Source organism: Schistocerca americana, chromosome 3 (genome assembly GCF_021461395.2).
Source record: "Schistocerca americana isolate TAMUIC-IGC-003095 chromosome 3, iqSchAmer2.1, whole genome shotgun sequence".
Taxonomy (NCBI): Eukaryota; Metazoa; Arthropoda; class Insecta; order Orthoptera; family Acrididae; genus Schistocerca; species Schistocerca americana.
In genome coordinates, this window is record NC_060121.1 from 540541600 (window position 1) to 540554011 (window position 12412).

A 12412-nucleotide genomic window follows, 5' to 3' on the forward strand; every position below is an offset into this window, starting at 1 on the left:
ATACACACATGAATAGTGCTAATATTAACATTACTGAAATTTTTAGTTCTACACATGCAACTCCATTTAGAGGTACAATTTTTTTTTTACTATTTCTGAAACAGAAACTCGTCCATGAAGTAGTAGGAGTTGTCCAAAAGAAATGATTTTAAGCTAGATTTAAAACTTGATCTGCTACCTGCGAGACACTTTCATGTTGTTGGGCAAATGATCAAAGATTTTTCTTGCTGAATAATGTACTCCTTTTTGAGCAACTGATAGCTTCAATAACGGATAGGAAAGGTCATTTTTCCCTCTAGTGTTGTACGCATGAACACCGCTGTTCTTCGCGAATTGAGATGAATTATTTGAATTGAGATGGATTATTTGTAACGAATTTCATTAGCGAATATATATACTCTGATGGTGCAGTTAAAATACCTAACTCCTTGAAAAGGTGCCTACATGACGTTCTTGGGTGAACACCACTAATTATTCTCACTGCTCTCTTTTGTGCAATCTATGTTTTACGTCTCAGTGGTGAGTTACCCCAGAAAACTATTACATAAGACATTATTGAATGGAAATATGCAAAGTACGTTAGGAAGCTGATCTGTTTATTACCAAGACTAGCAATTATACGAAGAGTGAAAGAAGCTGAACTTAGTTGTTTGAGAAGCTTTGTAATATGCTTCTTCCAATTCAAGTTGTCATCAATGTGAACATCCAGAAATTTGGAGAAACCTACCCTGTTAACTCAGCCCTGTTCATATGCTACATCAATTGTCGTTATGACTCTATTCGGTGTACAGAACTGGATGTAGTGAGTGTTTTCAAAATTAAGGGAGAGTCCATTTTCTGAGAACCACTTACTAATTCTTTCAAAGAGGAATGGGATTTATTATAACATTCGTGTCATCTGCAAAAAGTACTGTTCCGCTTGCTGAACATTAAGTGGGAGGTCATTCACATGAATAAGGAACAGCTGAGGACCCAAAATTGAACCCTGTGGGACTCCCTTTGTGATAACTCCCCATTCACTAGAATTTACCACCCTTCCAACATTATTTGTGCTATTCAGCACAACTTTTTGCTTTCTATTCATTAAGTATGATTCAAACCAGTTTTGTATATAGCCTTCAATTCCATAAAACCTGAGCTTATCTAAGTGTGTGACATGATCCACACAGTCGAGTGCCTTGGAGAGATCACAAAAATTCCAACTGGCGATAATTTGTTATTTAGGGCTTGTGCTATCTTATGGGTAAATGTGTAGATAGCATTCTCAGTCGAGTAACCATTCCGGAATCCGAACTGTGACATGCTGAGTGAATTATTTTCACTTAAATGTGAGACTTCTCTTGAATACATAACTTTTTCGAATAATTTAGAAAATCAAGTCAGCAATGAGATTGGTCTATGATTATTTAAGTCACTCTTGTCATTTTTCTTATGAAGAGGTCTGACAATTGCGTATTTCAATCTGTCTGGAAAAATTCCCTGTGCCAGCAAAGCATTACATATATCGCTAAGGACTCCACTTATTAAATTAGATCAAGACTTCAAAATTCTGTTAGAGACTCCATCAACACCACATGAGCTCTTGTTTTTCAGTTTATTTATAGTTCCCTTAATTTCAGTGGAGGATGTTTGTGCTATTTCTAAAGGCCTAAATTCCTGGGGAATGACATTTTTAACATTTTTTTTTTTTTGCTTCTTCAACTGAATCCTTTAACCCAATTTTTGCTGCTACATTCAGAAAGTGATTGTTAAAAACACTTGCAACTTGTGAATTATCACACACATCATCATCGCCGGCCGAAGTAGCCGAGCAGTTCTAGGCGTTACAGTCTGGAACCGCTACAGTCGCAGGTTCGAATCCTGCTTCGGGCATGGATGTGTGTGATGTCCTTAGGCTAGTTAGGTTTAAGTAGTTCTAAGTTCTAGGGGACTGATGACCTCAGAAATTAAGTCCCATAGTGCTCAGAGCCATTTGAACCATTTTTGAACAACATCAACATTTAGCTTCATTGCTATGGTATGCTGTGCACTGTCAGGCTGCCCCGTCTCCCGTTTCACAGTACTCCATATAGTTTTAATCTTAGTATCCCCATTATTAATTTCTGTCAGAACACATAAGCTTCTCGACCTCTTAATGACTTTTCTTAAAATATTGAAGTATCTTCTGTAGTAAGCAAGTAATGTCGGATCCTGACTTATTGTGGCCTGTCCATATATTTCCCTCTTCCTCTTACACGATATCTTAATTCCCTTAGTAATCAATGGTTTACTTGACTTTGTAATGGCTTTTTTGGATAACGTTTCAGGAAAGCAACTCTCAAATATTGTGACAAATTACGGTGGAACAGACTGAATTTGGCATCAGCATCATTTTCTGTGTATACTTCATCCCATTCTACCACTTCTACGCTGCACTTAAAGCATTGTATCCTGTTCGAATTAATAAGCCTCCCTGCCTTGTATGAACCTGTCTGAATCCTGTAAGGTGCCGTATGTGTTATTTCCATTAACTGTGCATCATGATCAGATAGCCCGTCAACAACTGGGTACATATTAATTGTTTCTGCCGTAACACTGTCTATGAAAATGTTATCGATAAGTGACCTACTATCCTGCTACACACGAGTTGGAAAATTTACAACAGATACTAGATTGAAACAACCAAACAAAGATTCTAGCTCATTTTTCCTATCCGTATCTTTTAAGAAATCTACACTAAAATCACATACAACAGCATCATTCGGGAAAAACCTCATTACACGACGTTATCCACTACGTCATTTAAATATATTGTGAAAAATTTGGATCCTGTAACACTCCACTGGGGTACGCTGATGTTACGTTTACGTCTGAAGATTTCTCTCCGTTGGGAAGGAATTCTGTGTTTTGTCTGGAAGAAACTCCTCGATTCAATCACATAGCTGATCTCTTATTTTGTACGTTCGTGCATTGTTCATCAGGTGACAATGTGGATAGGTACAGAACACATTCCGGAAGTCAAGGAACACGACATCTACGTGGGCGCCTGTACGTACTGCTTTCTGGGTCTCTTGGACGAACAGTGCGACCTGGATTTCAGAAGATCGTTGTTTTCGCAACCCGTGTTGTTTCCTATAGTGGAGATTTTCGGTCTCCAGGAATTACATAATACGCAAGCATAAAACATATTAAAAAATTATACAACGGGTCGACTTCAAATCAGGAATGACCTGCACGAGGTGGCGTAGCGGTTATCATAGTGGACTCGCTTTCGGGAGCGCACGGTTCAAATCCCCGTCTGGTGTTCCCGTTTAGGTTTTTCGTGATTTCACTAAATCGCTTAAGACAAAGCCGCCGGAATGGTTCTCTTGAAAGGATACGACCGATTTCCTTTCTCATCCTGAGTCCGCTCCGTCTCTAAACAATAATCTTCCTTCCTTCCATCGTAATATGTTATTTAGCTAGTGGGCTCATAATTGTAGTTCTTGACATTGTCGGTATATAAATAGCACGTTTATTAACACAAAACACAAGGCAGAAACTATGTACAATACTTTTTTAATATACTACACGAGTAAAGCAAAGTGACACATGAAAACATAACAAACTCATGGGACTTCTAGACGTTCATAGACATCCTATTAAAATGTAGAAAAGGTCAAATATAACACATAAAATCACCAGGAATGCTTCATTATGCCGCCAACCTACGGTACGCTGCTGCCAGAAGAGGAGCAAGTTTTACCGCATACTTTATGTAGAATACCCGTCAGGTCCAGTGGACTGCTCTTCGTTTAGCAGTTTTTGTTGATCTCGTAGTCGCTTAGATCAGTATGCCATTCTGACGTTCTTGCAACGATTTAAGGAGGAACCAAGCTATGATCTATTCTAAAAGACCCACGTTTGCAAGCCACAAGTACTCCGCTACCCTAGTAGCCTGTTTCTAAGGGGGTCCTACAGTTTGTCCACCCGTTAGCAGAGGTCGAGAAATCCGCGTCGATGATCAAAGAATCGTTCGAGCATCTGGCTTCAGTTCTAAACCAGACACCGCGATCGGTTCAGGGAACAATGCCACGAAACGGTAGATCTGCTTCCACCCCCCGCGCAGTGTTAGTTGTCTTCAGCAAAGCAGCCACTATCTGTAGGAACTGAAGATGGTCTCTGTAACTGGGCGGCAGGCATCATTGATGCCAACACAAGCAACGATTTATAGCCTTATGCACCCACTGCTCTCAGTCGCTGCCGAAATGATCGCTGAGAAAGCAAACACAGTGGATTCCGTCCTGATCACAGCTTCCATAAAGGCTCCGTCACCCACCTGACGTTGTGGCTCCTTCTAATAAGCATCCTCTGTGCTTGTCCAGACCTTTCAGGAAGAGTACTTTCAACAGTGGGCAGTACCTCATACCTGTTCTTAAAGCATAAGGGGACGGCCATGCGACCAGTACCCACTTTTGTCTTCGGTTTAGAGATACGCGACCCCATCACTGTTCACCATTCACCATCAAGTAAGTGTCGACCGACAACGACGAGAAATTTGGAAGGCGTTGCGACATCAGGGATACCAGGCGACGCTACAGGCACCAGAGATGCAAAAGCATTCCTCTCAGATGACATAGCGCCACCACAATGTAGGGGAACAGCCTGAAGTTTGTCGATCATGGCCAACACGTTTCCAGCAGTTTACGGACCGTGGTCAATTCTCTCTGCATCTGTATACAATAGGCGCAACCCTGCTCTTCTTTAATCAATGTTCTTCAATGCTACAAAGAATATAACTTTAAGCCAAGCAGTTGCTGAATGTAGTCTAAGAACTGCTGCTACGCTATTCTGGTTTCTACTATTCTCCAGAGTCATTTCAAACAATTAAATTCAGTAATATTTACACAATACTTAGAATAAGATAGGTTACACTAGTTAACACAGTAAAATATACAGATACACATCACTTCTGCACAGAATCATGTGACAGCAAAAACTGAACTAAATCCTGTGTATAAGCAGAAACTGTCGTTCACCTGGCGTATCCCCTACCTCTGTGGCTACTCACCGATTTGCAAGAGCTACAGTTCTGTGTGGAGGCAAATTATTACGCCAAATACACACCACAGTTGCGAAAATCGCTCACCCTCAATTAAATATTTAACAATGTGACCTAACGAAATGGGTACCAATTGATTAGTGGACAAATTCAAAATTAAAGCAGCACATTCTCTCACCAAACAATATCACACAGATGGCTGAGTTTGGTGCCTGAAGCTCCCCAGCTTCCGATCTTTAAACCTCGGCAAAAAAAAAAAAAAAAAAAAAAAAAAAAAAAAAAAAAAAAAAAAAAAAAAAAAAAAAAAAAAAGAAAAAAAAAAAAAAAATAATTCCCAGACGGAGTTTAATGCATTAGCAATATACTCGTATATCGTAAAAAAGTTACTTACCTACCTTTGGCTCTGAGCACTATGGGACTCAACTGCTGTGGGCATCAGTCCCCTAGAACTTAGAACTACTTAAACCTAACTAACCTAAGGACATCACACACATCCATGCCCGAGGCAGGATTTGAACCTGCGACCGTAGCAGTCACCGGTTCCGGACTGCGCACCTAGAACCGCGAGACCACCGCGGCCACTTACCTACCTTTGTCGAACACATTTTCATTGTTCATGGTGGTGAGAAATGGCTGTCCAACAACATACATCTTAAATAAAGCAATAAATGGAAGGTACCTTCTAGGCCAATACAGTTTTCGCAGTTGCTCAAAATGTGTACAGATATTAAACGTTTAAGCCGCCTGCCGGTGTTGGTCTTTCACCTGCAGTCGGTGGCGATGCTGAGCTGCTGGTCAATACTTCCATGCAGAGGTCGTCTTCCTACCTGGTGCAGTATGCGAACAGCACTTCAGTCTGCACCTTTTGGTAATGTCTGGTTGGATTCTAATAAGAGGGGTCACCGTTCACGGCAAACACACTCACCATTTTGTCTGAGGAAAGTGCACTGGTGTGTCACAAGAAACAATTGCAACCCTCCAGACCTGCAATTTCCACACTGCTCGCAGCTGGCTGGCAGACAACTTCCGCTGTCCATCCATTGGCACTAGACTGGCCTTTCAGTACCGCCACCACAGCTTCCGCCATCACATTAGTGAGTTTCACCAACTTGATGGGCCCAATGTCCTCCACCGCTAGGAAGAACAATCCCTCTACAGGCACTGGTGACATCTCCAGCTTCACTAGCACTGCCACTGCTGCCACCAAAGTCACACCAATTGTGGGGAAGATGGATAGTCGTCTTCGGTTCATTTGTAGAATTTTGGGAAGATGTGGTTCATCTGTAAAGGAGACCGCTTATAAAACACTAATACAACCTGTTCTTGAGTACTGCTCGAGCGTTTGGGATCCCTATCAGATCGGATTGAGGGAGGACATAGAAGCAATTCAGAGGAGGGCTGCTATATTTGTTACTGATAGGTTTGATCATCACGCGAGTGTTACGGAAATGCTTCAGGAACTCGGGTGGGAGTCTCTAGAGGAAAGGAGGCGTTATTTTCGTGAATCGCTACTGAGGAAATTTAGAGAACGAGCATTTGAGGCTGACTGCCGCCAACTTATACTTAGCGGAAAGACCACAAAGATAAGATAAGAGAGATAAGGGCATGTACAGAGGCATATAGGCAGTCATTTTCCCTCGTTCTGTTTGGGAGTGGAACAGGGAGAGAAGATGCTAGTTGTGGTACGAGGTACCCTCCGCCACGCACCGTATGGTGGATTGCAGAGTATGTGTGTAGATGTAGATGTAGATTTCCGACAGTTCCCATTGCCACAGCACCTATGAAACTCGCAGCCTAGAATGATAGCAACCGTCACAGCCAGCTCGCCTATGTTGAGGATCTGGTGTTTCCATCCCTCTCCACCAGGGCGGAGAGTCTGGGAGTATTGTGTAACTGCAAGACCACTAGTGGTCTTTTTTTCTCCTCTACAGCATAGCTGACAAAGACCAGAGTTTCCATCCGTAGCTCTCTACTTGGTTCCGTGGGTCAAGAGTTTGGCACTCTGGCTAAGCATTTCGATTGTGACGGTGGGCTACGCTACGGAGACATTCTCCATCATAAAGACACATCCTCGCCACTAATACTGCAGCAGTTGCCTGTGACAGGCCAATTCTGTCTGCACACCGGCGACACTGGGCTGCCTTGGCTGTCACACTGTTGATGTTTTCTGCACCCTTCTCTCTGCCTGAATTAACTGCTGCCTGTGCGTTGCTGACCTGCAATTTGGAATTTTTACTACTGGAACTGAGACTTGTACAACTGGCGACACTTTTTCAAATCGTGGACTTTCTTGAAGCATTCCAGAGAAGGATGACGGTGTTATTTCTGACAATACGCTTGGTGCCTGGCTACAGTACTGCTTACTGCGTCGTAAACTGTGCAATAAAATATCAAGTCAGAGAAACTTTACTGACAGTATAAGGTGCATATATGGAAATGAAATCTTAAATCAAGGCCAACTGAATATAGTGCATCATTTTCTATAAAAGTATATTTTGTCGTTCACAAACGATCCCTCACTTAATCTGATATCTTTAAGAAACAGTTGTCCTTAAATAATATAGTTTTTCTAAGGTTTTCTTTTGTAACTGAGAAATCTATTTATTTGTAACAACAGCCACAAAATTTTTGCAGAGTTTATATTTTTGTATTCTTCTCAGTATCACTGAAATTGCTGCGTCATACCACATTACTTTATACTCATCATCAGTGAAAAACTCGTTTTCAGCATTCTACTTCTTATTCTTTGTAGTAGATTCTTGGATGCCAGTCTTCTTGGTATCCTGAATATACATCCATAGTTGACACTCTCTTGAGTTATTCAGCATCTTTTTTACTAAAAACATTCCATCGCTTTCTTTATCTGCTACATCTCTTTGTTCTCCTCCCACCACCAATAAATTTAACGTAGCTAATGGCAAACAGTCTCGTCTGTGCCCACAAGCGTGTTCCAAATTGGGAAGCAGAAATGTGGCAGGTATGAATGTGGCTAAATCGTTCTCCCAATGTTTCGCTTAGCGAAAGGGTGTGTTCATTACTACTAAATACCGTGAGATTTCTTCTAGTAGGATTTTTAAATGGCCATTTACCAGTTCATTCTTCGAATTTTGTGCCCCGCCATCGAATCTGGGGAGAAGGGTAGGTAATTGGATAAGTAAGAGTAACGTTCAAGAGGTTACCAGTGAGTCTGAAATCAGCACAAGGGCCTAATTCGCAAGTATGTGTTTCTGGGGCAACGTTTTTGATTGTGGCTCACGTCTTGTGCTCAATTTCTTCATAGCAGAATCGCTCATGTAAAATGCATGAGACCCTCCTTCAGATTTACCTACGTAGTTAACAATTAGAAATCCCCTTTATCATCGATCATCGGCACCTTATGAATGTTTCACCTTTGATTGCAATTTGGGACATCCTTCACATTATCTTCAAGTGAAGTTTCTAAGCAAACCATTCAAAAACATAACATTCTGGTGTGTTTCTTGTTGACAGCAAAAGGTGTGCTCCGTGAGTTTGATTAGATCCGTGTAATGTTCAAGACAGTCGAGTTCTTGTTTGATAGCTTCCTTGAATTGGTCGAGGCAGAAAAACCTAGTTGCACAACCCAAACTCAGTGAGAAACAGTTTAAGTTCTTGGCAGAGAGGAGAAAGAGCTTCAAATGGGAATGTGTAGAAAATTAAGTTTACCACCTTAGAAATTACTAATGCAAAAGTTGTGATGACACCAGTGGACAAATTTTCGACGTGATCGATATGCCGGCCGGAGTGGCCGAGCGGTTCTAGGCGCTGCAGACTGGAACCGTGAGACCGCTATGGTCGCAGGTTCGAATCCTGCCTCGGACATGGATGTGTGTGATGTCCTTAGGTTAGTTTGGTTTAAGTAGTTCTAAGTTCTCGGGGACTGATGACCTCAGAAGTTAAGTCCCATATTGCTCAGGGCCGTTTTTGATCGATATGGAATTTCATGGATAAATTTTTCTAGGGCGAAGTGAAGTGGCCTAGGTCATCATAACCATGAACGGAGACGGCAGTGTATCTCCCTGTTAATCAGAGTAATTGGAAAAGTGATGTCCTGAGCACCTATCGAAAGTACGATATGCTGAAGCATTTGGGAGCTACGGTTAACAACGCAGAGTCACACTGAATAGAGGATTGACAAGATGGAGAAAGGGATGAATGTACTTGGGTCAGCTGACGATTATGGTGGAGTGCTAACCCGTCGGCTACTGAATAACAAGAAACTGGTCGTTTGCAACAGAAGGTAGTCAAGCAACAAAACCACTATTCTGGTATTAGCCAATGACAGCTTCAGGACATTGATTTTAGATGATAAGACATGGAAAACGTCAAACCTCCTTGTGTTGAGCGCATGACGACTACTGAGGCACCTATGAAAATAGATTGCCCTACAAAATCAAATGCAGTTTCATTGAGCAGATCAAACGTTAGCAAGAAATTTTAGTTCTACTCTACGCAGCCACATGAGGTTTCTACTAATCTATTTACTCCCTAAGAAATGCTGTCGGCCGGTCTACTTATTGTGTACCGGCAGAGAGTAGAGGTGCTCGATGCGGCTGAAGGCCTGGTGGCGACCATCGATAACGGCGAGCACCGGCGCAGCGGAGTTGGCCGGCGGCGGCGGCGGCAGGTGCAGCTGCTTCGTGGCCGGCCGCGTTCTGCCCTCCTGCACACACCCACTCCTCGTGCTCACCCACACACACGCTACGTTCAGAAGGCTGCACTACTTCAACAACTAGCTACTAGGTGGCAGAGTCAGTGCTGCACGTGGGCTACGTGATGCAGGAGGAAGACTACACTGCTTCAATGACTGGCTACCAGGAGGCAAAATCAGGACGACATTACTTCAACAAGTGGCAGAGTCCGTGTCACACATAAGCTACGTGATACAACAGACTACATTACTTCAACATGTGACTACTAGGTGGCGGAGTCAGTTCCAGCTGTAGCAGTTGCTGAAGGGGAGGGGTGTATGCAGGTGCACTCTGGCACACAGCCTCACCTGAGCGCTCAAAAAAGACTACTCTGCTTCAACATGTGACTACTTTGTCGCTGAGTCAGTGCAAGGTGAACTGGTTGCTGGGGTGATGGGAGGGGGAAAGTGAGGCGCACTCTATCTTCTGACACACACTAACTCACACACAGGCTACATGATGCATTATAGGGTGAAAATTAATAGAACCGACAAACCGCAGGGACAGATTCCTCACCCGAAATGCCGGCCGCTGATGGCTGAGCGGTTCTAGGCGCTTCAGTCTGGAACCGCGCGACCGCTTCGGTCGCAGGTTCGAATCCTGCATGGATGTGTGTGATGTCCTTAGGTTAGTTAGGTTTAAGTAGTTCTAAGTTCTAGAGGACTGATGACCTGAGATGTTAAGTCCCATAGTGCTCACAAGGGAACCTCCCCATCGCACCCCCCTCAGATTTAGTTATAAGTTGGCACAGTGGATGGGCCTTGAAAAACTGAACACAGATCAATCGAGAAAACAGGAAGAAGTTGTGTGGAACTATGAAAAAAATAAGCAAAATATACAAACTGAGTAGTCCATGCGCAAGATAGCCAACATCAAGGAGAATGTGAGCTCACGAGCGCCGTGGTCCCGAGGAAGCCGGCACGGTAGCTCAGCGTGTTCGGTCAGAGGGTTAGCTGCCCTTTGTAATAAAAAAAAACTGAGTTAATCGATCAACAACGAACATAAACGGATGTCTTACGACGTCCGCACCGAGCAGATGCAACGATCTAAGGCGATCAAAATGAGATTTAAAAAAAAAAAAAAAAAAAAAAAAAAAAAAAAAAAAAAAAAAAAAAAAAAAAGGTTAGCGTGAGCAGCTGCGGAACGAGAGGTCCTTGGTTCAAATCTTCCCTCGAGTGAAAAGTTTACTTTCTTCATTTTCGCAAAATTATGATCTGTCGGTTCGTTCATTGACGTCTCTGTTCACTGTAATAAATTTAGTGTCTGTGTTTTGCGACCGCACCGCAAAACCGTGTGATTAGTAGACGAAAGGACTTGCGTCTCCAATGGGAACCGAAAACATATTGCCCTGAATACATCTCACGTATTTAATGCACTCTCGTACAAAGTGGCGAACAGTCGACTGCCAGCCATGGAGCCTCGTTAGCAGGAATAATCTCTCTTCCGTGCGCTGTAGTCAAATGGTTCAAATGGCTCTGAGCACTATGGGACTTAACATCTATGGTCATCAGTCCCCTAGAACATAGAACTACTTAAACCTAACTAACCTAAGGACATCACACAACACCCAGTCATTACGAGGCAGAGAAGCGCTGTAGTCGACTGACGTCGTGTGTTCGATGTTTGTTTAGGTGTAGCGTCCCCATACTACGGCGCGGTTACCTCGCATCGGACGGACGGACGGACGGGCAGATAATAATTGTCTGAAAATAAAAAATTAAACTCATTCTTTCGAAGGAAGACTTGAACAAGGACCTCTCGTCCCGCAGCTGCTCACGCTAACCACGGGACCACGGCGCTCCTGCGCTCACAGTATCCTTGATGTTGCCTATCTTGCGCATGGACTACTCAGTTTATATATTTTGCTTATTTTTTTTAAAGTTCCACACAACTTCTCCTGTTTTCTCGATTGATCTGTGTTCAGTTTTTCAAGGCCTATCCACTGTGCCAACTTATAACTAAATCTGAGGAGGGGGGGGGGGGGGCGATGGGGAGGTTCCCATGTCAGAGCCATTTGAACAGTCACCTGAAATGGAAGAAAAAAGGTCGTATGAACATGTGTCCGAAAATGTATAGTTGACACAGTAGATGCCGCTGACGAATAAAAATACTCTGACTATTGTCATGTATTCGTTGTGTGTTGCTGGCTGTGTGATTGACGCAGCGTACGTAGGCAGCAGATTGGCCCAGTATTCATGCCGGGGACAATCCGAGATGGTGTTTGTGTGTGTCCAAGCAGATGGAATCGGTAGAGAGGCAGCATGGATATACCAAGAAAAGTACGCCCACGGACACCAGTCACATAATACAATATTTCAAATCCTTTTTGGACGGTTGTGTTATCATGGGTCCTTTCAGACAGACGAACATATTGCGATGCGGCGGACTGTGCATACACCAGATTTGGAGGACCTGGTTCTGCAGGATAATGAGACGAACCCTCGTACAAGCTGCAGGCGAGTGGCCCGCCAACATCATGTAAGCCAAAGTACGATTATGTGTATCCTGCGTGACAATCGCTACCATCCCTATCACCTGCAGTCCTTAAAGGCCACTTCCGAACATCTGCTGTGACGTGCATGTGATGCAGCTCTGTACTGCGTCCCAGGACGAGTTGCTGTCGTTGCATGCACACCGTCCATTTCCGGACACAGGTTCAAAGGACTTTTTCCTCCATTTCCGA